Raw genomic sequence first — 26268 nt, forward strand, 5'->3', positions numbered from 1 at the left:
GAATATGTAATTTCCGTCGATCAAAGGAATTCAGGGGTCTATATCATACCTCTCACCATGCCTGCTGACTAACTCGTAGTGAAATTTCTGGCATCGGCTGCTAAATTTCCACTGGAACTTGACAGTTATGAAGGCGGGAGGTATAAAGTCAAAAGCAGTTCTATTCAAAACAGGCATTTTATTTCCAGTTAAGTTGAAAAATTAATAAGTTGTCTGCCAGGTTATCGAAGACGATCGCAGGAAATGCAAAAGAAAAGAAAAGAGAAATAAATACAACAACTTGCGCATTTAGTCTGTCATATCTTGAATTTCGTTCGTGACCAAGTTACTGGTCCAGTAAAACATTGCGTATTGTGTCGGTCGTCCTAATTAATAGTTTTAGGTATATGTTGAAAGTATTTTAGGAAAAAGTGTGTCGTTTTGTGTGTGTATTTGATTTAATGTAAAACCTAGAATAGTGTGTCATTTTCGTATAAGTGACTAGAAGGACATCAACAGTGATTGGTAAGTGAACAGGCTTAATGACAGTTTAAGTGCTTAGGTATGTTAGTGCTGATCTTAGGTAAGGTGTAGGTAGGCCTACCTTCAGAGTTTCATTAGTGTTTTGGTCATAGGCTCCTAATTTCTCACTCATAGCTAAATCTAGTAGAGCAAACCAGTGAAGAGTACATTGTAATTGGTGTGTGAAAGTGTAGATTTATTGTGGTAGATGACATTGGTAGGTACCTAACTTAATGTAAGTTGCCTAATCGGAACAAGATAGTAGGCTTAGCCTAAGGTAAATTTGTACTTTAGGCTATCTAATCCTTCAACGACTCTCATGGATTAAATTTTAAAATCTAAACAGTAGATGGGAAATAACTGGTAACGGTAAATACCTATATTGTGAGAGATTGTTGTAGGGTAAAAGACTGAATTGCGACCATTTCACTCAAAAAGACCACCTTTTCCCACTCGACATTTTATTGGTGAAACAACAATAATATTACATCTTTAAACATGCCATTCAAAAGATTGAAGTTTCGTCAACAAAATGAGATATATGAAAGCGTCATACGAATCATGTGAGGTCTTCGTAAAATAGGTATGTTTTCAAGGCACTTTTTAAATCCAATACTATGGCGTCTCTTCGAATTTTGTCCCGTTCGTCTCCAGAATGGGGGCCACGTCCTTCCCAGCCTTCCCATCGCTCATTTGAACTAGGGTAAAAAACCGCATGGTACAGGGGTGGACCATGTACGATCAATGTGTACAACCCCAAGAAAAGTACATTATAACGTGTCCTGACACCGGAGTAGAGGTCTTTAGCTCCGTTTCTCACCAACAACAAGTCGCGTCTGATGCCCATCTCTGATGTCAGGACGCGTTATAATGTACTTTTTTTGGGGTTGTACACATTGATCGTACATGGTCCACCCCTGTACCATGCGGTTTTTTACCCTATACTATATTTACGTATATTTGTAACGTTTATTGATATTACTAATGATTGTGGTTGTAATCAGCACAATAAAACAACATTTTGTTAACTAAATTAGTTGTCAGTAATGCAATAATGATAAAATTGCTCTAATATTTATGTATGTATACTACAAATAAATACGCTAATTTCACTTCTTTCCACTGTTTTGCGTAAGTTTTATACCCAGTTTGGAGGGTAACACATACCAATTGGCAACAGTGATATATGTGAAATAAAATGCACAATGAAATTTTAAATTATAATTGGAGCAAGATATCATTAGTATTGAAAATTCATAAATTTGCATTCTATGTATTCAAAATCTTCACTTAATCCTACATTAATTTCTTATGGTGTGAAAACAGACAAGTGGCCTAGGAAGCGGAGGCGATTGTGTCACTTTATGGTGGTAATCCAGTAGTCAAACTTATTCACTTATCCAAAATGTAAATAGTAAAGATGTGTGAGCATTACGATTATAACTACTACATGAATAGCTGATGACAATCTGCATGAATAACCGGTAAACTTCTCAGATATGTATTGTGTACATATTTAAGTCACTATTTTGTGCAAGAAAGTTGAGTATGACAATTCATTTACAATTGTCATAATACAGAGACTGAAATAAAGGTCCTAATTCCAAAATTAATTAGTACTTAAAACACCATTATACGTATTATACAAAACTTACGTATATATACATTACACTGTATGTACCGTATATTTCGGCGTATAAGTCGACCGGAAGATAAGTCGACCCCCCTATTCTGAGTAAATTTTTATGGTTTTAACTAATATCGGGTATTTAATTTGTCGACCCGATTAAAACTGTGGAGGCCAACCAAATGCTCAATATAGCAGCAGGGTAAAACGTATCATATAAGATAACCTGAATGTTATTACGGTACATATGTTGCTCTACTTACCATATGAAATACAGGTAATATACTCGGTATATTAACAAATCTGTGTAATATATAAAAGATGAATACCTGCAAATATGATTAGAAATGACGAAACGAAAGATACGTTACTCGAGTGTAATGTAAACAAACAAAGCGCTAACTAACGCTGCATAACAGCCTACGCATATATATATGTATGCACAAACTGCCACTCAAGTTAATGTTTGATGAATTGTTTCAAGTGACGATGACTCAAGTAATTTTGAAGGATTTTAAAAAAATATTTACCATCCAATAAATTTTATTTTATTTTTATGTGATAAATAAAGATGTCATACCATAAATGTTTTTTAACAATACCCTGGTAAATAGAAAACTGTCAGAGTGAACGCATCCTTCTCAACTACGGTACTACAAATGACTATGCAATGTTTACACTTATTCTGCGATTGGGGTTTCTTCAAGTTACTTTGATTTTTTAAATTTTATTTAATTTAATGGATGTTCTAATGTATTATAATTGTCGTATTACAGTGTGAAATGTTTTTAATGCTGGTATTTACATACATAGTTACCTCAACAAGGCTGTCATTGTTATTAGCCAACTGTAAAGCTTGGATTCTTGTACCAATATGTCAAAATATTAAAGATTCACTTTTTGTTACCATTAGATAAGTCGACCCCCTAATTTTGGCATGATTTTTTGGGGCTAAAGGGTCGACTTATACGCCAAAATATACGGTAATATGTATTACACTGTATGTAATATGTATTACACTGTATGTAATATGTATGTATACTTATACTAATAAAAAAAATATAGGAAAATGCAAAAAATACATCGTAGCTAATGTTCATGTGAGGACATAGATTGACAGGTATCTGGGTACTGATGCTTTATTGCTCAGTGCGGGGTACGCAATGACTTGTGCGGATGGACATGTAACACCTGGGATCAGGTCGACAGAGGTCCGAACGCAGAATTGGATTATGGCTTGACAATTTGTGTTTTTTACAGACATGTAAATGACAATATGGACAAATGTAGTCTGTGTATACACATGATTATTATATGGGCTGAAAGGCCAGAGAATCCTACATCGACTGATATACATAGAGATCTTAGTAAGTTAACAGAAGCATTGAATGACAATGAAAACATTCTGGAAAGACACTGTCTTTACAAGTACTCCCCCCCAAGACAATTATTATGAATAATGATTGGAAAATTATGTTAAGTGAGGAACTCTTTTAGCATGGTATCTTTGCGGGGGCAGGAGACGACCCAGGTGCTTGCAATCAGTGGTTTTGGGGTGGTATCGGCTGCTGAGTCATCCGGCGTTTTGGCTGACAGGATGCCTCCTGATGTGGTGCCTGGGGGTTCGACTGTCGTCCGTGGGCGTCCACCACTGTGTTTGGGTCTGCTGGGGCCTTCGGGTGAGACCTTGATTTGTGGGGGCACTCTGGGACTCCTGCCAGTTTTTTCCCTTTTGTCGTCGTCATCCATCAGGAAGGTGGGTTTCAACCTATCGATCATGATCCAGTCTTTGCGGCTATGTATCATGACGAGGTAGGCCTTGTTTGTCCGGCTGATGATGCGGTGTGGCCCCTGGTACAGTCTCATCGGAGGTGGGGGGGTTGTTTCTCACAAAGACTTGTTTGCAGGTATCTAAGCCTTTGGTCTTGAAGTGTTTGGTCCTGTCAGAGAAGGTTTTCAGGCAGGGCTTGAACTTCACTGTGATTTCCCGCAGTTTTGGGATGGATGTACTATCAGATTCAGCCGCATCTGTGGGGAAGAATTTGCGTGGTACAGCTAATGCCTGTTTGCTTTTGGTGTGGTGCGCAGACCCAGCAGGCCCGAGGATAGTTGCGACTTCCAGTTTTCGTCCGTGCAGCGTGCCATCGGGGCGCCCTTTAATGAGCGGTGGGTCCTCTCCACCATGCTGTTGGCCGTGGGGTTGTATGTGGTTGTACTGCGGAGCTTCCTTCCCATCAGGCGAGCCAAGGAGGCCCACAGTTCAGACAGGAAGGCAGGGCCACAGTCTGTGGTTATGTCGTTTGGTATAATGAAACAACTGATCCAGCTTTAGAGTAAGGCCTCCGCACACGCACCAGTAGTAGCTTCTGTCATCAGAGTCGCCTTGGGCCATCTTTTGGATCAGTCGATAATAGTCAGGAGGTATCTGGCGTCCCCTGACTGAGGTAAAGGGCCCACGACGTCGATGTGGATGTGTCCGAATCGACATCTGAGTTGTGGAAAATCCTCCATGCCTGATTCCGTGTGTCGGCTGATTTTGCTTGTTTGGCATGCCACACACCTCTTGGCCCACTCCTGTATGTCCTTCCTGATCCCGTGCCTCACGAATTATTTTGTTGTCAACTGTGTCGCTGTTTGTCCTGATGGATGAGACAGTCTATGTTTTACGTCACGTCAAACACCTGTCTCCTTTGTGAAGCTGGTATAAATGGGCGTGGGCGGCCCATGCTGGTGTCGTAGAGGAGCATTGAGCCTGATGGGCCTAAAGGGACGTCTTCCCACTTCAGTGCGGTAAATGTCATGCTGTAGGCTGGCAGGGTGTTGGCCACAGGGTTCCTCTTGCCAGGGATGTAGTTGATGGTGCAGCCAAGCTCGGCAATGGCTGCCTGGTGGCGTTGTTGTCTCGCTGACCATGCGTCTCCCGCCGTTGTGAACTTGTGAACCAGCAGCTGGTGGTCCGTCATGATGGTGAAGGAGGTACTCTCGAGGTGCCTGAAGTGCCGCTCGGCTTGGTAGACAGCCAGCAGTTCCCTATCGAATGCACTGTAGCGGGTCTCCATTGGCTTGAGCTTCGGCTGAAAAACGCGAGCGTTCGAGGAGAACCGTTCACGATCTGTTCCAACATGGCTCTGCAGGTGATGTTGCTGGCATCGATGGTGAGTCACAGGGAAGCATCGGGATCCTGGTATACTAATTTGGTGGCTTCAGTGAGGGCTGCCTTCGTTAGCTTGAAAGCCCGTTGTTGAGCGGCTTCCCACTTCAATTTCTTTGGCTTCCCCTTCAGGACTTCAGTGGTAGTAATTCATAGTAATTCACCATGCCAATGAATTCTTGCAGGAACTTGACTGTCACTGGTGTTGGGAACTCCTTCACTGTGCCCACCTTTGAGCCATGGGGCGAACACCAGTCAGGGAGATCTCGTGACTGAGGATATCCACTCTCTCCATTCCAAAATTGCATTTGTTGAAACGGGCGACCAATGCATTCTCCTGGAGGCGTTTCAGGACCGCCTGTACATGATCCAGGTATTCTTCTGGAGATTTGGAGAAAACCAGGATGTCGTCCACGTAGCAGATGCAGAAAGGCTGATCCCCCAGGATGCTGTCTATTAGGCATTGGAAGGTAGCCCCAGTATTTCTGAGGCTGAAATTGGAGTAAGAGAACGTGTATATCCTAAACGGTGTGATGATGGCCGTCTTAGGAATGTCGTCAGGATGTACAGGAACTTGGAAATAGGACTTGAGTAAGTCCATCTTTGTAAAGATTTTGGCCCCGTGAATGGCCCCGGTGAGGTCCTGCATGTTTGGCAGAGGGTAGTGGTCTGGCGTCGTCATGAGGTTCAGGTGGCACGTTTGGCTTCCTGGCACCTCTTGGGTAGCAGACATCAGAACTTGGCATGTGTTGGAGGTTTGAGGCCACGGCTGCTGTGGTGTGTGGCCGCCATCCTAGTTTTTTGGAAAAGGGCAGGATGGTCTGCATTTCCTGGCATTTTTCCCAAACAGCTGATGATAAAAGAACCAGGATGACTTCTGCTGCTTCTGCTGTGGGGTGACTTCCTCCAATACACCGGGTTTACGTCTGTCTCGTCAGGTTCCTCCACCACCACGCTGTTGGCTGAAGGCATTGCAGCATATCTTTAGGCCTTGGTGGCCTTGTAGAGCTTATGGGCCCTGTCCATCAGAGCATCCATTGGGAGTGTATCTGCCTCGGCAATTTGCACTCTCACGTCCTGTGGAAGGCGTCGAGGAAGATCTCCCGTGACAGGCTCATTTTGTGTCTCCCAGGGGTTGGTTGATAAGGTCCCTCACTGGAATGGGAAGGGAGTGTCTCAGTGACTTTATTCCTCGGGTCTCCGTAGGATATTTGACCAGCCTGTGTATCCAGGTAACGTTGTCATGATGATGTCAGCCTTGGTTCCCTCGTCTGTGATCCTTAGTACCCTGAAGTGGATGTCTGCCTGTAGGAACCATGATGCCATATTCTGTTGTTAGAAGATTGGCAGTTTTACTGTTTGGCCAATTGATACTCTTGTCGACGTGAGACTGTTGCGGAGGATTTGAGTGTCTTGTGGAGGATTTGAGTAGCTGTCTCACACACCAAAATGCAAGAAGCACTGTATTCAGTCCGTGTGGTTCCGTTAATAACACACCTGAAAAGGTACGCAGTAATGAGTGTATTAGTGGTGTCAGTGTCAACCAAGGAAAGAGGCTTTCAGAGGCTTAGACTTTGTGTCACCGTGTGATTCCGTTAAAGGTTCTCTGAAGGTAAGTGGCCATAGTGAGTCTGTTAATGGCAAGGCCAAAACCGCTTCGTTTACCATCCAATCTGTGTTGGTGGCTCGGACGACCTGTGAAAGCTAGGAACGGCTATTCTTCAGGTGCCAAGATCAATGTCGCTGTCCCTCGGGACAATGCATCTGAAGGAGATAGGAGGTCCTCTGTGTAGTCTTCTTAGTGATGCTCGATCACGGAGAATATCGATGCGCAGCAAGACATAGCAAGTTCTCGCCAGCTTTTACTGCATTTAACTCCGGTCAATTTTCGCTCACGTTTGCGTGAACGAAATGGCTTCAGAAAATGAATGCTTCATACTTCATTTAACAGAGTAAGAACATCGCAAGTTCAGGGAAGAGGGGGCAAAAACAGTCAATCCTCCTCTATTTTTTCCATCCACTTCCTGGTTATACCAGAGTGAACAAGGAAATAAGAGGAATTCTATGGAGTCTGCTTCCCAAGAGTTCAAACCCGAGAGACTATGTTTTTGGTTCGATCTTAGGATCTTACTGAACATATGTCAATTTGTTCAGAGTGGATAGCACCGAGAGATTTGAACACCTCTCCAGTGCTACTGCTTTGGGAACAACCAGTTTGGCTTGAACTAGTCGTCTTCGGTATCCTGTTATCACTGTAAAAATCTACCTTCGGGAAAACTTCACCTTTGCTCTCTCCATTAGAGAATGAAGGAGGACTGCTTCCAGTCCTTATTCTTGTCCCTTGAATGAAGAAGAATTAGGCAGGAGTGCGATTTACAGGAACCTACAAATATATTAGTGTATTTCTCTCACAACGTGCTTCTGTTATCAGTTGCATTGTCCGAGTAGTAGGCGCATATCTGTAAGTTAATTCTTCTGCTATGTGACCGAGACGAATAGTACCTTCTCTTAATTAACCTGAAACTCAGGACAGCCTTTCGGGTCTCCCAAGAGTTAATGGTTTTGATTTTGAGATAACTAGTGGTATTGTTTCCCAACACCACAGCATTTGCATTATCACTGAACAAGAGGGGTTTTCTCCCCTCCCATTTCGGTTGAAATGCAGATGCTCGAGTGTATCTTTTTTGCACTTGATGGTTCTAGCTGAACGCATTCCTTCCTGGAATGCACTACCAGCAAATCAGTATGACAAGTCTAGCGAGTGGTATAGGGCTCTGTTTCAGTACTGCTTGCTCTCCGAGATTCGTTTTGGTTTGGTATTGTTTCGCCTCTGTCGAGGTTAACTACCAATTCAAAGCTCTCTGCCCGGCAATCGCAGACTTGGGTCTTTGGATGGTTCAGAATTCTCGCATAATGCCCATCTCTCCTGCACCACATTTACCATTGCAAGAATTTTCAGACAGATATATATCTCATTAGACTTATCATTTTCCTGTTTACCCCATGGTATAACAGAAGGCTATAGCCTAGTCTTCTGTTCCATTGCACTAACCCCATTGGCTGCTGAGATGATGCAAAATGAATTTAATATACACTTCCTAATTCATAAGGTGTTCAATTATTCTTTGTTCATCCTGAATTGTAAATGAATAACGGAAGACTTCGCCTGTCCCCCGCCTGACTAGCTCTGCTTCCAAAGTAAATAAAAACTTCCTTCCTGATCCAACCTACAAGAAGCGGTTCTTCAGGCAATACATTCCCTGTGTTTTCATACTGAAAGACTCTCCGCTTTCATTGCAAACTCCGAAATTCTCGCCGAGCAATGAAATAGCAGATTAACTTTTTCATTCCTCTGTAAAACTACAGGGATGAAAGCCGTCTTCACTGGTTAGTGTCATCGACGGAACTTTTTCTACGATCAAAATCCTTGAGAGTTTACTTCTCTCATTCAACTGCGAAGACGTAGGTCCACATTCGCTTTTATAATCATTCACTAATAATATAGTATTGTTTCTCCATGGATGAGATTCAACTACTGATGAGAAACTTCTGTTTTGTGGTCTTTAGAAGGCAATTGACTATCGTCTGATGTGCACATGGCTAGCGAAATTCATCATCTTGTGTCTTAACATCGTTGGTGAACAAGATAGATGATTTGAATGGTTATTCTAAGCATAACCCTTCAAAAGGCGGGTGTCATGTTGTGACTACGTCTCAGATGCGTGACAACGCAGTCAGTCAGCATTTGTTGACGAGTCCAAGTCCTTCATGATCTATGCTTTGGACTTTGTATTGGCTGATCTAGATCAGTCATTACTTTGTCCTACTGGTGTGTTTGTGTACCCATGAAGGATCGACACCCATCATTGAATGTCGATGCCTTTATCCACTGCAGACTGTCAATGCAGAAGTGCCCAATGACATGTCTCTCCAAGTCCTATGAGATTGTGAGAGGCTTCTCTGCAGTTGGATAGTCCAGTGGATGGGTACATTTCATCACTCCGAAGAATATGTCGGACAAGAAGATAGATGAGGTCTCATTGCGACCCCTCGAGTAGGTTCCTTCACGTGGTGAGGGGGTAAGGGATTCTGCCTTCAAGTTTGCGAAGGCCGGATCCTGACGGAACGCCTACAAAACTTTTGGCATTAACTTGCGTGGACATTTCCACTTTCGAAAAAATTTTCTGCTTGGGTGAGTCTGGGAGGGGTTCGTGGTTTGGAGGGGATTTGCATTCGAAGCTAATTGTGGAAGTTGTGGTGGTGAGTCGCCACCCAATACGGTTTGGACCCAAGAGATGGTGATGGGATTTTCCCATTGCTATCTTAAGGGCGGAACCATCTCCAGGGATCAGCCCCATCGGAATCCAAAGGGCCCAGGGGGGGCTGGTTTTTGGGATGGGACTCCTGGCTTTTGTCCGGAAGCCCACCAATATGTTTGGAGTGGGGAGTCTGTCCCCATTAGTGGGGGTAGAACTCCCAGCAGGCAGATTGGCTTATACCTGGGCCACTGCAAGCATATTGGTGCTATCCCGAAAGGGTAGGGTATGGGGCAGACCGTGGGGAAGCAACTTCTACGTGTGCCATTGGTGGAGAATGTTGGACCCTGTCTAGTCCGCGATACCTTGTTGGTCTTCCCAAGCAGTTGTTGTGTGTGTGTGTGTGTGTATATATTTCCCCCCCCCTTTTTTTTTTCCTTCAAACTATCATGGATAATATGTCTAGTACATTGTCCCCCTGAATCCCCAGACTCTTTGGCACCGTTGACAACCTTAGGCTTGGATAAGGACCTCCCTTTGCCATCCCCAACCTCCTCCAATGAAAACATCAAAGATTCTTTGATTGTTACTACAAGCCCTTATGTAGTTTTCAGAACAGAGGAAAGAATAGCAGATTTAATAATAGATATAAGAATGCTAATCCTGATATTGGAATTTTACTTGGATCTCAAGAACCTGAGACTTATAATAAATACCTTTCTCTTGATCTCGACAAAAGCATAAAAGAACTGAATATATTTGATGTCCATAGAGATATTGTAAAATGCATTGGCAGAGAACCAAAGATAGCCTCTCAAGGTGAAGGAAGCTTGCTTGTGGAAGTTTCATCACCAGATGAAGTAGAAAATTACTGTCTATAGTGCTGTAGAAAAAAGCACAACAGAGCAAAATGCACTCCTCACAAAACAATGAATCAGTCTAAAAGGAGTAGTGTATAGTACTGAACTCCTACATTATTCTGAGGACACTCTCCAAAAAGAATTTGCTGATCAAAAGGTGGTTGATGTGAGACGAATCAAGAAAAAAGTATTGGGAATATTACATCCAACACCTACTCTAATACTCACCTTTGATTGTTTGAGACTCCCTAAATTTCTGAAAGCTGCATGGCTTCACCTGCCAGTTAGAGTATATTCCCGCTCCCAGAAGATGTTTCCATTGCCAAATGTTTGGCCATTTGATAACAACATGTAGGAGGAAAAAGAAAGGAATGAACCAGCCATATGCTTTAACTGTGGCAGAAAAGAGCATGGGAATTGTGAACTTACTCCATGCTGCCCTAATTGTGGGGGAGACCATACTGCAGCACATAAATCATGTATCAAGTATCTCATTGAAAAAGAAACACTTTGTATCAAGACTCAAGAGCGCATACCTTTTAAAGAAGCAAGACAAAAGACTTTGCAGAAATTCAACACCCCAGAAGTCATTTGTAGATGCAGTAAAAGGAAATGAGGAAAGACAAAGAAATTGAATCTCAAAAAGTGTAATGAGATAAAGAAGAAAAAATGGATGCTGGGAAAATTGTCAACAAGAGGACTTTAAGTGAAGAGTCTGTAACAATGCCTGAATCAAAGTCAGCACCTTGAGAAAGGAGATACATCCGTAGTAAAAAGTTGATTCAAAACAAAAAACTGAGTAAACCTTCACCATCCTGTGGTTCAGCTGACCCTCATAGAACATCGGAATTAATGGAAAATAATGAGTCATATCCCACTATCTTATCTACAACACAGCAGCAACAAATGTAGAACCTAAGGCAAACAAAATGTTAAACTCAATTCAGCTTGGTTTAGATAATAAAATTAGACTAGCTGAAAATGATAAACCAGATACTGCAAGGATCGAAGATGTTTCAAATACCATCATAAGTGATCACTTGGTACATTCAAATGACCCTCTAAGTACTCCTTCGACATCTGGAACTGTACCAAAAGTCCGTCACAAAACTCAAGGGGATACCATCTTCGAAGAAAAAACATAACAAAACGATCTTGGACAGGGGATCATCCTCTAGAAAAATAGGTACTTTCTCTGCTATACTACAATGGAAACTGCCAGGGACTTCGCGCCAAATATGAAGAGCTACTATGTTTGATTAATACTTATAATCCAGTATGCTTAGCACTACAAGAGACTATGCTAAGCAACAACAAAATGCTTACTCCTAAAGAGTTTTTTGCATTCCACTCCCAATTCCCTATACAGGGAAATTCGGGTGGAAGTGCTCTTCTTGTAAGACGAGATATTGCTCACTCAAAAATACAGTTGCAAACTCAATTACAAGCTGTAGCTGTCAAAATCACTTAAAAAAGACTTACACAATTTTGTTCATTGTATCTCCCTCCTAATAACCCAATACTTGAACGACAGTTAACACACTTGTATGAACAGCTACCCCCGACCATTTTCTGATATTGGGAGACTTTAATGGTCGACATGAACTTTGGGGTGACATTTTAACAAATCAAAGAGGAAACCTTATCTTATCATCAATAGAAAATTCAGATATGACCCTTTTGAATACTGAAAAACCCACCCATTTTCACATTCAGACTGGTGCATTTTCATGTATTGACTATCTATCACCAGTTCTGATACATTCATTGACTTCAACTGGAGGTATTGGAAGATCTATACGGCAGTGATCATTTTCCAATTGTCATCAGAACTGAGAAATATGAGCCAGTATACAGAATGCCTAGTGGTGTACAATAAAGCAAATTGGCCCCTCCCCTTTTCGAGGAACTCAGTTATACTGAACTAGATGCAAAAGATATGCCAACAATAGGAGAAGCAGTGTTCTATTTAACAATGATTTTTATGTTTGCAGCAGAAAAGGCAATCCCAAAAAACCAGTGGAAAATTGCATCGGAAGCCTGTTCCATGGTGGAATGTTCAATGCAAAATAAGACACAAAGCCATGAGAGCAGCTTTTACTAGGTACAGAAGACATCGCTGTGAATGCTACTTGATCTCCTTTAAAAAGGCTCGAGCCAAATTCAGATGGCAAATAAAGCATGCGAGACGAGAATCATAGGCACTTTTTATATCAACAATTACCTGGAAAACACCTATGACCAAGATCTGGACAGTTATTAAGAAAATAGCAGGAAAGTACAATCCTAGTCCCCTTCCAGTTTTAAAAGTCAACGGTGACTTTATAACAGACTCAAAGGCTGTAAGCAATGTTTTTTTGCAGAACATTTTTGCAATGATATCAAGTAGGGATGAAAATTCCTCCATTCTACAGGGAGAGAGAGTTAGCAGAGTCTGAAACACTTGATTTTACCTCTTTTAAATCTGAATCATATAATATGCCTTTTACCATGGATTTTTATTTGCTCTTGGTAACAGTAAAAACACTGCACCTGGACCTGATGAAAATTTTATATGAAATGATCAAGAATACTTCAAAGGAAACTAAATTTTTTTATTAAGTATTATTAATAGAATTTTTAAGGAGAGTGGTTAACCCTAGTGTTGGGAAATAGCAACAGTTTTACCCTTTGTCAAGCCAGGGAAAGATTCATCTGTCCCTACAAGCTATAGACCAATAGCTTTAACTCCTGTTTTTGTAAACTTATGGAAAAAATGGTAAATTTTAGGTTGGTATGGTTTTTTTAGAATCAAAGAAGATTATATCATCATCTCAGTGTGGCTTTCGCCGTATGCATTCTTGCACAGATGTATTGATATGTTTGGAGAATGCAATTTGTCAGCATTTGCTTCCAAGCAGCATTATGTGGCGGTTTTCTTTGACCTAGAAAAGGCTTATGATACTACCTGGAGGCATGGAATTATGAAAGTCTTGCATGAAATTGGTCTGCGTGGAGAACTACCACTTTTTATTAAAGTCTTTTTAAAAAACCGTTATTTTAAAGTCAGAGTAGGTAGTACTCTGTCTAATTTGAAAGAACAAGAGGAAGGAGTACCACAGGGAAGTGTGTTAAGTGTCACTCTGTTTGCCTTAGCCATAAATGGTGGGGGATAGCGTCAAAAAATTCCAAAAGATGTAATGTCAACAATGTTCGTTGATGATTTATCTATTTCGTGTGCTGCATCTAAAATGTCTGTTGCAGAGCGAAAACTCCAGTTGGTAATAAATAAAGTTAACAGTTGGGCAGCTGAGCATGGTTTTAAATTTTCCTCTGCCAAAACAGTTGTTATGCATTTTTGCCGTATCAGAGGGGTTTCATCCAGACCCAGATCTGTTTTTTAAGTATGGACCAGAGACTCGCATGCGTACAGGAAACAAAGTTTTTTAGGCCTCATCTTTGACAGCAGGTTGACATGGGAAGCTCATCTCAGGAGCCTCAAAGTCAAATGCATGAAGGCCTTAGATGTTTTAAAAGTCTTAGGTCATACAAATTGGGGGGCTGATAGAAAGCATTTGTTACATGTTTATAAAGCAATAGTTGCTTCAAAATTGGCATATGGGTCAGAAATCTACTCATCAGCTACGACAAGGAGATTGGATACTTTGAATGCAGTTCATCATGGGGGAATTAGAATTGCAACAGGAGCCTTTAGATCCTCTCCAATATCTAGTTTATTAGTGGATGCAGGTGAACTGCCCTTAGATTTGATAAGAAAATTTACCCTGTTGAAATATTGGTACCGCATACAGAGAACTCCTGAGTCCTTAGCTTACAATACTGTTTTTAAAGGCAATTTTTGTATTTATGAAAAATATGCTTCATATCCAAAGCCTTTGGATACAGGGTAAAATGTGCATTAGAGGAGCTCAATGTAATAAAAGGAAAAGTAATTCCAGCAAAATTTTCAAGATTCCCTCCATGGAAGTTGCCCTCTGTGAAATATTGTAAATGGTTTTCTGGTTGCAAGGCAGACTGTTCAGGTGATATTCTTAAGCAGAAATTCCTTTGCCATGCTGAAAAACATGATAACTCAAGGCAATTCTTTACCGATGGCTCCAAATCCAGTGCAGGCGTTGGGTTTGGAGTGGTATACCCTGACAGTAGTGTTAGTGGTGCATTACCATGTTGTGCTTCTATTTTTACTGCTGAACTTTTTAGCATTTTAACAGCCCTAAAGAAAATTGTAACTTTAGAAGGAGTAATATTTTACCATTTTTAGTGATTCCAAGAGTGCCTTGGAAGCTTTGGCATCTTTAATCCAGTACACCCTGTGGTACTGGAAATAACAGAGTGGTTGTTTTTATTAAAACAAAAACAGAAGGTAGTTAACCTCTGCTGGGTTCCTTCACATGTTGGTATTGTTGGAAATGAACGAGCTGATGAATTGGCTAAGTTAGGTACATCAAAAAATCCAAAAAGTATAGCAATTCCCTGTTCAGACTACATTCCTGAAATTAAAAAGACTGTAGAATCAGTTTGGCAATTCTATTGGACAATAGAGAGTAATAATAAAATGAGAGAACTCACTGATGTAATCAACCCCTGGCTTTATATGTTAGAAGACCGTCGGAAAGAGACTGCATTATGTAGGTTACGGATCGGCCACACACGGATTACTCATGGGTTTTTAATGAACAATGACCCTGAACCATTTTGTGAGGATTGTCTTGTTCCCCTCACAGTAAAACATTTAATAGTAGAATGCCCCAGCTTAATATCAGCAAGGAACCGTCATTTTAACGTAGTTGGAAGAATGGATCTTAAACTAGATGCCATTATAGGCAGAGATTTTAATGAGGATAAGCTTTTTAGTTACCTTCGAGAAGCAGGTCTTCTTGAAAAAATTAGGTTAGTTTGGTCAAGATGTTTGAGTTTGTGTATGTGTTAGTATGTGTCAGTGTATATCATTTGCTTTTAAGTCTTTTTAGATCAGGAAATTTTTATGTACATAAAATTTACCTCCAATTGATATATCTATTACCATATATAATGTTTTAGTACTTTTAATATCTATTTATTTTGACAGAACTCTGTAGAATTTGGAAGTTTGCGGGGTGCCTATGTTGCTTATATTTTTTGTTTACAATTAATTTGAAATAGGTGTGTAGGTGAGATAGATATTTTGTGTGTTTTTGGGTTCTCTGTAGTTCTCTGACAGATTTTATATAAACATATTTATAGCATTTTAATTGACTTTTTCCTTTGCAATTCCTTTTAATGATACGGCGTCAATAACCTCGTCGTTGCGACGCCAGTAAGAATTAATAAATCAATCAATCAATCTCATTGCGACTATATTTATATCTTTTTCCTTCTGGTCTGCACACAGGTCCTTGGAACCTCTTTTCCTTCGACTGGTGGTGGATGCTTGCAGGTTGTGTTTACTTACCCTGTTCCTTCAAGATGACAATTTGCATCTTGCCTATGGTGTGTAGTTCTAGAGGTAAGAAGGATGCGAGAGTGAATGGCTTCTCCACCTTCCCCTCCTCGTCCTTCTACTCCTCTTCCTTCGAGTTGAGAATAGGACTCAAACTTACACTGGCTGGTTGGGCGATTGATGCAGTAAGCTAAAATATCAAGCTTCCTTTCTATTTTTCTTATCAGAATCATAGAAGCAGTCCCACTACTTCCTCTAGCAAGGGGAGGAAGGAGACTGACAATAATGGAAACCCTTCCCAGAACTTTGCATTGATGCCTCCAACTCTAAAATAGTCTTCCCAGCCCTTTTTCGGATGATTTACGATTCCTTACTCATTTCGAAAAGGCCCAGAAGTCTGACTCTTGATCATGAAGCTCCTATACTCCGATCAAGTTGTCAGAGGCAGGCCACTCCTCCTCGCTCTTACGACCAGAAGGAATAACCCAGGTATGCAGAATTCCAGTCAGTTCTATAGGCTCACTTGCATTCCTCCCACCAATCAGTGAGTCTTCCTTATGTAAAGGACCGAGGGTTTGTATATGGTGTAGGAACAAATCACAATTTTTGAAAGTAAATTGTATTACTCTACAAAGCTGAGGTCCTTTTCATTTATGCCCACCTCATGCCACCCCTCAATCTGAACCTGAACCTGGGCCGAAAGGCAAAGTGGAATGTTCACATCCAGGTAGGCAGGCTTACCCACCTACCAGACAGTAGTTACTGCTTAACCACCCTGTTCAAGAATTTAACAGCCGTAATTCCAGCCTACGCTGAAAGTAATTCCTTATGTAAAGGGCCTCAGGTTTGTATAGTTAGGGAAAAATACAATTTATTTTCAAAAATTGTGATGTTTGTGAACTCTTGCTGACTGGCCGTTGATCACGATTTCCCGGTGGGCTCCTTTTATTTTTTGTAATATGTTTTGAATATATGTACTGTGTTTGATATTAAAAATTATATATTCCAACCCAATTTTGTAATGGCCTTGCTAGCCGCCTTTCTCATATGCGCATACGTATAGGGGTCAGTGTCAAGGGTGTGTTTACATTCTTGTCACTTACTTTCGCCCTTTATTAGTAAGGGCGCGACAGTAAATTTATTTATTAATGAATTTGCCATTGTTCCGACACGGCATACAAACCTTCGGTCCTTTTACAATAGGAAGGTACTAGCGGCAGCTGGATAGGTCGTAAGCTTTCGAACAAGGGGTTCGGTAGTTAACTGCTTGTCCGACAGGCGCGCGCGCGCGACTGGGAGGTAAACAAATCACTTTTGCTTTCGGCCTCACAGCGAGTGGACGTGTGTTCTACGCTCTCTGCCCGCTTCTCGTCGTTTGCTTTCCCTTGGTTGTATGGTTGTGTTTGTGTTTGAGTGAACATTGTAAGTACAATCATTTCCTTTTTCATCATCTTGATTATTAATCTGATCAATTATGGAGTCTCCACGCCCCGCTACCCTCCGGAGATTGTGCCCGGGTACCGAAGGGCGTAAATGCGGTAAGTTCCGCTCCTTCCCAGAAATTGATCCCCATATTTTGTGCGCTCGGTGTCGGGGCCGCGAATGTACCCGAGCCGAGCCCTGTGAAGTATGTATGTCTTGGTCGGAGGCGCAGTGGGGCTTGTACGAAGGTAGGAAGAAGCGAAGGCCTGCAAAGGAGTCGTCGGAGAGCTCTCCCGCGACTCCTTTGGTTACGGACACTTCGTCTTCTTTCCTGCCGCCCGCTCAGCTCCCACGTTTGGCGCCTTCCCCTTCGGGGGGGTTTCTAGGTCCTTCTCCCCCACCCGATCTGTCGAGTGTGGAGGAGGCGCGAGATACCCCGACGTTGAGTTGTATTCTGGGTCCTCTATCCGTTCGTCTACATCGCACGGACGGGTAGAGGATCCTGCTAATCACCCGACCTTTGCTTCCTCAGGTGCTGTTGCCGCAAAGGACGACCTCGGACAGGTGTGGGCATCGTTGGGTCTGCAGGGCGTGCCGAGTGTCCAGGGGCTGCTCTACCATCTCGCTGGCTCTGTGGCGGTCACACATGCTACGGTGACGACCACTACCACGACCCTGTCAACTCCTGGCTATGCTTTCACCCTCCTCACCCTGGTGTACACGCCCGCACGGCGGTCTCTGCACACCAACTACATCGGTGCAGGGGCCAATCGCCGTACCACGGGGGAGTGTGATGCCGCCGCCTGGGTTTGCCGTGCTGCCTCGACCGGACTTCGTGTGCCCGAAGAGCTCGCCCCTGGACCTCCCACCAGTACCTAGGATGTCTGTGCCGCTGGTCCGTCCACCTGGTCTGCCTGTACAGCCTGCCGTACCTGCCGTACCTGCCCAGCCGCTGTTTACGGACGTGATGTTGCCGACCTCTGCTGCCGTTCCTGTATCTGTTCCTGCCGTCTCCACTGCTGTTCCTGTGATGCCTGCACCTGCTGACGTTGTTCCTGTTTGTGGCGCCGCTGCTCCTGATGCCGATCTGTTCGGACAGGTGCGTCCGGGCCCTGTTGCTTCGGCAACAGCAGCCCCGGCTCCGCCCTGGATGACAGATCTGACATCGGTCCTGAGGAAGCTGACGAAGAAGAAGAGGAAGAGGAGGAAGGTGTCGTCGTCGTCTTCATCGTCGTCGTCGTCGTCTGCCGCCTCTCCCCTTTCATCTTCTAAGGCTTCACAGCCTAAGAAGAAGAAGGTCGCCTCCTCCCCCCCTAAGAAGTCTCCTTCGGGAGCTTCTAAGGGCCCGTCTCGCTCCGGTGAGACGGGGGGTTCTTCCGCTGGTCACCCTGCTCCTTCGGGAGCAGGACCCGTCTCTTCTTCCGCAAGGAAGAAGACTACGGGGACCAGAGGGGTGCCGGCTAACACCGGCACTTCCTCGCCTGCTGTTAGTGGTTCGACCACGGCAGCAGGATCCGTCTCGGCCTCTCGTTCGCGAGAGGTACCGAGTGTACGGTCGCCTACCAGCGACCGTGCAGCTAGGAACCAGACCTCTGAGCCAGCTCAGCGTCAGGTTCACGGCACGGAGCGGAAGACTGGTGACAGCCGCTCACGCGACTCTCACCAGACCAGCTCTCGCTCTCGCGGCGACCAGCTGGCTACCCGGGCTGACGTGACGGTCCACGACCGGCCACGGGCTGAGGCTGGGAAGAGGTCCCCCCGTTCGCCGGCACCAGCCACGGCTGGTACCAGCGACGTGACGCGCCGTGAGGATACGCACCGGTCTCACCGTGACAGTGGAGCTCGCCGGTCGCCTGACTGTCACTCTCACAGAGAGCGATCGGGTACGGCCACCAGCACCAGCTCTTCTGACACGCGAGACCGGGGCCGCTGTGCTCAGTCCAGCCGTTCTCCACAGCGAGACGGCTCGACCAGGCCTGCAGCTCGATCGCCACCGCGGGTTGACGATCGCCTGCAGTCCTCCAAGCCCACTGGTTCTGCCAGCGAGCGAGGAGGGAGCGTCAGGTCTGCCTCTCCCATACCTTCAACCTCCTCGGGTTACACCGGGAGGAGCGAGGTATTGAGGAGTGATCGTGAGGGGTGCGCCCCTCAGGATCCCACCACGACGTCCTACGTACCAGGCACGGTTCTCGGACCGGCCAGGTCGTATGCACAAGTGGCTGGAGGAGACCGAGAGGGGTCTGTCGCTGTTCCCCCCCTCGAGGGGGGAGGATCTCGGGAGCTGCTCCTGTTCGAGGGACTGGATGGTCCTACTCCGCAGGATGCAGGAAGAGGGAACCCAGACCGACGGTGGGTTTGCCGCGGTCGGAGCTTGCCGACTCAGTGCTGGACCAGGTAGAATCTCTTGTCTCCGGGCAAGACGGTTCTCTCAAGTCTGGCAGGTCGAGCAAGCTGCTTCCACCTCCTCTACTGCGACAGCGGCATTTTTACGTGCCGTCTGAGGACCCGATGCCGCCCAAACAGGTGAACCCGGAGTTAGCCAGGCTAACGCCGGGTGTGTCTCTGCAGCAGCTCCTGTCAGAGAACCTATGGTTCTCGCAGCAAGAGGCACTCGGCCTGGAATCCACTGCCATGGCAGCTTTCCAGGCCGTCTCCTGGATAGATCTGTGGTCCCTCACAGTATCTAAGGTCGCAGCCAACTCCGGGGGAATTTCTCCCGAAGATGACTCGGCCTTTAGGAGACTTTGCCAGTCTGGGGGAAGAGCCATCTCCTTCCTTGCCCACCAGACGGTAAACCTGTGGGCCAACCTGGTTCTCCGACGTAGGGACGCTGTCCTTACTCGAGTTTCCAGGGCGGCTGGGCGTGAAGCGGCATTGGGACTTCGCAATGGACCGTTACGGAGTTCCACGTCTCTCTTCCCAGGAGAGATGGTGGACGCTGCGGTGGACAGACGGCGCACTGACGACAGTGACCGTCTGGTACACCAGGCAGTTTCGAAGGCTTCTGGGCAGCCTCGTACTGCGGCCAAGCCAAAGAGCTCGGCTAGCGCTTCCACGGTGGCTAAGACGGTAGTCGCGTCGAAGCCCCGTGGAAAGACTCTGTCTTCTTCGACTTCTGCAAAGGGGAGCCGTAACCAGCCCTCCTCCCAGCCCTCCTTCTCCCGAGGAGGCTCTGGGAAGAAGTCGAAGAAAGGGTGGAAACGCTAGGGACGGCGTTCCCCCTCACCTGCTGCCGGAAGTGGGGGGGTGCCTGGCCAGCCATTGGGCAACTTGGCAGCGCTACGGCGCCGAGACCTGGATTGTAGATGTCCTTCGGGAGGGATATCTATTACCCTTCGAATCTCGGCCACCCCTCACCTCCAACCCGGTCCAACAGCAGTCGTACGTTCCAGGATCATCGAAGGACGTAGCATTGAGACAGGAGATCAAGACCATGCTGAGCAAGAGAGATGGAGAAATCGTCACGGATCAGTCACCGGGCTTTTACAGTCGACTCTTCCTGGTGGAAAAGTCTACGGGAGGCTGGTGCCCGGTGATAGATCTCTCTCCCCTGAATCGGTTTGTTCCCCAGACCCGGTTCACGATGGAGACGGCACGTTCCGTGCTCGACTCCATCAGGGAGAACGATTTCATGCTTTCAGTGGACTTGAAGGATGCGTATTTCCAAATACCCATTCATCAGTCCTCCAGAAAGTACCTCCGCTTCATCCTCGACGGGACGGTGTACCAATTCAGGGCACTTTGCTTCGGTCTCTCAACCGCCCCACAGGTGTTCACGCGAGTGTTCACTCTGGTGTCTGCTTGGGCCCATTCGCACGGGATACGTCTGATGAGGTATCTCGACGATTGGCTAGTCCTGGCGAGCTCCCGCTCGCAGTTGCTACAGGACAGGGATCGACTACTCGAGTTCTGTCGCGATCTGGGGATCGTTGTGAACTTCGAGAAGTCCGATCTCGAGCCCAAGCAGAGGATGAAGTACCTGGTATGCTGATCGACACGGTAGCAGGGCGAGTCTTCCCCGCAGACTCGCGGATCAGCAGATTCAGGGAGGCAGCCAACCAGTTCCTGTCTCGGCAGGAACAGGTAGCTCAGCGATGGCAAGTCGTGATCGGACACCTGTTGTCACTCGAGAAGTTAGTCCCTCACGGGCGTCTTCACCTGCGGTCTCTCCAGTGGAGACTAAAGGAAAGTTGGTCACAGGCGACGGATCCCCCAAGCTTTCCAGTGTCACTGACATCGGAGGTGAGGCAGGACCTAGCCTGGTGGCTGGATGACAGGAACCTCTTAAGAGGAGTGCCTCTGCGCACTCCCCCCCCGGACATGCAGCTGTTCTCAGACGCATCGACCGAGGGATGGGGCGCACACCTGGAGGAGTTGCTGACTTCGGGAGTGTGGGACGAGAACGACAAGCACCTTCACATCAATGTACTGGAACTCAAGGCAGCGTTTCTCGCTCTCCAAGAGTTTCAGGACCGCTTGATGGGAGACTCAGTGGTGTTGATGTGTGACAACACCACGGTAGTGGCCTACGTCAACAAACAGGGGGGCCTAGTGTCTCTCCCGTTGTACCAGTTGACTCGGCAGGTGCACGAGTGGGCCGAGGCGCACACAATAGAGCTGTCGGCACGCTACATTCCAGGGAAGAGGAATGTAGTAGCAGACACGCTCAGCCATCGGGATCAGGTGATAGGGACCGAGTGGTCTCTACACCAGGACGTGGCGGAAAGGCTCTTCGACCTGTGGGGGCGACCAGTCGTGGATCTGTTCGCCACCCGGCACAACAGAAAACTTCAGGTTTTCTTCTCAGCCGTGCCGGACCCATGGGCAGCTGCAGAGGACGCTCTTCAACACCCGTGGGACAACCTCTTCGCCTATGCCTTTCCCCCGTTCAGCCTGATTCGCAAGGTGATCAGTCGAGCACTGGTCACCCCGAATCTCAGGATGATCCTGGTGGCTCCCAAATGGCCACAGGCCATTTGGTATCCGGACCTGCTGGCTCTTCTCGCAGGAGAACCGAGAGAGATTCCCCCTTGGCACAACCTTCTCGCCCAGCCACACGTCGAGCGGTACCACCAAGCAGTCCAGTCCCTACGACTTCATGGCTGGCTGTTATCCACCATCTCTTGCGAACGAGAGGCTTTTCTCGTAGCGCAGCAACAGAGATGGCTGGAAACGTCCGTCAGTCCTCTGCAGCTGTGTACCAGGGGAAGTGGGCCGTCTTCTGTGGTTGGTGTCGTAGACGGGGTCTATCTCCTCTCAGAGCGACTCTTCAGCAGGTAGCGGATTTCCTCGTGTTTCTTCGCCGAGAGAAGCTCCTCTCAGTCCCCACAGTCAAAGGATACAGAGCCGCCCTGGCACTTGTCCTAAAGCTGAGGGGATTGGACATCTCGAACTCGTTCGAGATCTCCTTGCTTATGAGGAGCTTCGAAAGGTCTTGCCCACCCAGGGAACTCAGGCCCCCTGCGTGGGATGTGACTCTCGTCCTTAGGAGTTTGACTCGAAGACCCTTCGAGCCACTCCGAGAGTCGTCAGACAGGGATCTGACCCTCAAGACCCTCTTCTTGCTGGCCCTGGCATTGGCGAAGAGAGTAGGGGAACTTCATGGTCTTTCCTATGATGTACGACACTCCAGGGGATGGGGATCTGTGACGCTCGATTTCGTCCCGAACTTCGTTGCGAAGACTCAGAAACCGTCGGTCCCTGACGACAGGTTCGAGTCTTTCATGATTCCCTCCCTAATGGACTTCACCGATAATGATGCGGATGAGATGCTGCTTTGTCCTGTGAGGGCGCTACGGCGCTATCTGAAGAAAACTCGACACCTCAGGCCTGAGTGTCGACGCCTCTTCGTTAGCACCGGGGTAACCAAGAAAGAAGTATCCAAGAACACTCTTTCATTCTGGCTGCGTGAGGTCATCAGGAGGGCGTATGAGGCTGATGGTAGTGACGACATCCGTACGTCCCGTCCGAGAGCTCACGAAGTCAGAAGTATTGGCCCCTCGTTGGCGTTTCGTAAGAACTTCTCCGTGGTGCAGGTCCTGAAGGCAGGTGTCTGGTCTAACCAGACTACCTTCACCTCCTTCTACCTTCGGGATATTGCCCACAGGTCCTTGGATACCTTTTCCTTGGGACCCGTGGTGGCTGCTCAACAAGTTGTGTAGCTAACCCAGACCCTCGCAGGCTGAAACAGCATCGAGTCCTGGTGTGACTGTGCGGATGGATGTGTGAATGAGTGAGTGACTGGCTTCCTCTTCCCATCTTTTCCTCCTCCTCTACCTGTGGGCAGAGGGCCACGGTCGTCACTACGCTGGATGAGGACGAGATGCAGGTGAGCTATATGACAGAGCCCCATCCTATCCCTTTCACTAGGGATAGGAGCAGAATATCCACCACTTCCTCCTACAAGGGGGGGGAAGTGGATGCCTACAAGAGACAAACCCATGACTTTATATTTGCTCCTGTACAGAAACAAGTTCTTACATTGCTGGTACGAAGAGATACGCTTGCCTCTCTCTTAGTACTCGGTCCAGAGGTCTGACCATTGATCCTGCGGTGCACACCCCGATCAATCGGACAGAGGCTTGGATCCCTCCCTCGCTCTTACGACCAGGGAGGCTTCCAAGGTTGGGCGAACACCAGTCTGTTCACAAAAGACTCAGATTCCTCCCACCAAGAAGTGAGTCTTCCTATTGTAAAAGGACCGAAGGTTTATATGCCGTGTCGGAACAAATGACAATTTGTCCAAAATTGCATTTTTCCTAACTATACAAACCTGAGGTCCTTTTACACATAGTCCCACCTCATGCCACCCCTCACTCTGCAATTTTTGCTTGGGCCAAAAGCAAAAGTGATTTGTTTACCTCCCAGTCGCGCACGCGCGCCTGTCGGACAAGCAGTTAACTACCGAACCCCTTGTTCGAAAGCTTACGACCTATCCAGCTGCCGCTAGTACCTTCCTATTGTAAAAGGACCTCAGGTTTGTATAGTTAGGAAAAATGCAATTTTGGACAAATTGTCATTTTACACAAGTTTTAGGAGAATTTAAGAGGGGAGGGGGATTTTTGAGGTTCTCCATTTGCTTTTTCTCTCCTGGTATTCCTCCTTCTCCTTCATCCTCGACTTGTTGGACGAGGAAAGGGGGGGGGGGGGGGGCGTGGTGTTTGTGTGTATGGTCTTGATGTTTTGGGATCTCCTCTTGTCTCGGGGGCAGTGCCCTTTGGTACAAGAGAGGATTATTCTTTTTTAATCATCTTTTCTTTTTTCTGCAGGCCAACAGTGAGTGATAGTAGATCACAGTAGTAGATGGTTGGATATCTCTGCATGTTGGATATCCTAACCCTTGGGATTGTACTTGTGACTTGATAGCATGCCATGCCATTGGCCCTCGAGTTTGTGTATAGTTCCCCTGCTGAAAATCATATTAAATTGCTGCTGTCATCCTGGACTCGTCGCTGGACAACGTCTACATAGCTGCCCTGTGGTTGCTAACTTTACTTCTGTTTATGACTGTGCTTCATCCTGTAGAAGTAGTACTGCAGAAGAATGTCTATTCCATCTCTGTTCCCTTCCTTTTCTGAAGCTTGAGGAGGCCCCAGAATCCGGACTGGCCTCCTATGGCCAAGAAGAGGAAGGATGCTTCTCCTCCCCTGGAAATCCTCCTGTAGGATTTCTAAGTAGCTGCCTCCTTCCGAGGAGGCAATGGGATCTCTCTTCAGCTCTTCCCAACCTTTGGGTTTGGGAACTGATTCGCTTGCTCCCAGGCTTGAGTTTTGGAAATAGCGGGAGTGTAGGCTACGGCTTGCATTCTCGTGCCTCTAGACAGGTGCTGTGTTGGGTACTTGTTCTCAAGTTTCCCTAAGTGCGTGGCCCTGTGACAGAGAGAGATGAGAGAAGGGATTGAGTCATGCTGGTGACTTGTCCCTTTCTGCCATTGAGTTGAGCACTCCCCAGTGTCAGTGCTTGATAGTTTTCTACCTGGTGTCTCGACCTGGAGAAGTAGGGAAGCATAGGAGGCATGGGTTTTCTCATTGGCTCTTCCTGACCTTTGGGTTTGGGTGTAGATTCGCTTTTCTGTGGGCTTGTGTTTCAGGAGCCACGGGATTGCAGGCTTCGGCTCACATTCCTGTCACTTGTCTAGATGTTTGCCTCTAGACTAAGTGCTGTGTTGTGTTCTCGTTCACGAATTTCTCCGAGTTGGTGGCCCGTACATCTACTGCCAGTGACGGAGACCTCTTACCATCTCGACAGTGGGTTATACTGGGGTGGAAGAGGGAATAAGAGGAACTCAAGAATAAGAGGAACTCAACAGAGTCTGTACTACCCAGAGTTTGGATGCAAGAGCCTAGGTTCTTGGTTTGGTCTTAGGATCTCATGCACTCAATCTGTTTAGGATGGATATAGCCGCATTCTCAAGATTTGCAGACTTGCTTGTTCAATTTTTCATTGAGAAATATTCACTTATTTTTGTATTTTCATATAAATTTCATTACTAAATGCATTTAGATGAAAAACTATTAAAACATTCATGTGTAAGCATTTTCAGAGGGATTTTTTGTGTTTGAACTAACAAAATAGGCATTTCTAAGAGTTTTTAGAGGGGTTTTGAGTAGTCACGGATTTGAGCTATTGGTGGGCGGGTCTGGTACGCATCCCGTGAATACGGGTTTACTGCCTCACTAAAAAGTTTTGAACTCCACATCCCCAGTGGGAACAAATAGTTTGGCATAAACCAGTCGTCTTCGTTGTCCTGTTTTCACTGTAGAAGCCTCCCTTTGGGACAGCTTCACCTCTGTTATCTTCATTAGCTTCATTAGAGAATGAAGGACGTCAGCTTCCAGTCCTTATTCTTTTCTTTTACAAAGTGAAGAAGAATTAGCCTGGAGATCAATCAACAGGAGTTTACGAATATACATGCGTCTGTTATCAGTTGCACCATCCAAGTAATAGGCACATACCTGTAGGTTTGTTCGTCTGGTGTGTGACCGAGATGAATAGTATGTTCTCTTAATTAACCTGAAACTCAGGACAGCCTT

The 26268-nt window shown here is 45.9% G+C and overlaps 1 long non-coding RNA gene across 2 annotated transcripts in view; it reads left to right on the forward strand.

Moving 5' to 3' along the window:
- The first annotated feature begins 323 nt into the window (after window positions 1–323).
- The window catches only part of LOC135195654 (uncharacterized), a 215284-nt gene continuing 189339 nt past the window's right edge, over window positions 324–26268 (forward strand). For both annotated transcript variants that reach the window (XR_010310206.1, XR_010310205.1), the window contains exon 1: window positions 324–504. This is a non-coding gene — a long non-coding RNA (uncharacterized LOC135195654). The remainder of the gene's footprint in view (window positions 505–26268) is intronic.

The sequence above is a fragment of the Macrobrachium nipponense genome, chromosome 16 (assembly GCF_015104395.2).
Source record: "Macrobrachium nipponense isolate FS-2020 chromosome 16, ASM1510439v2, whole genome shotgun sequence".
Classification (NCBI taxonomy): domain Eukaryota; kingdom Metazoa; phylum Arthropoda; class Malacostraca; order Decapoda; family Palaemonidae; genus Macrobrachium; species Macrobrachium nipponense.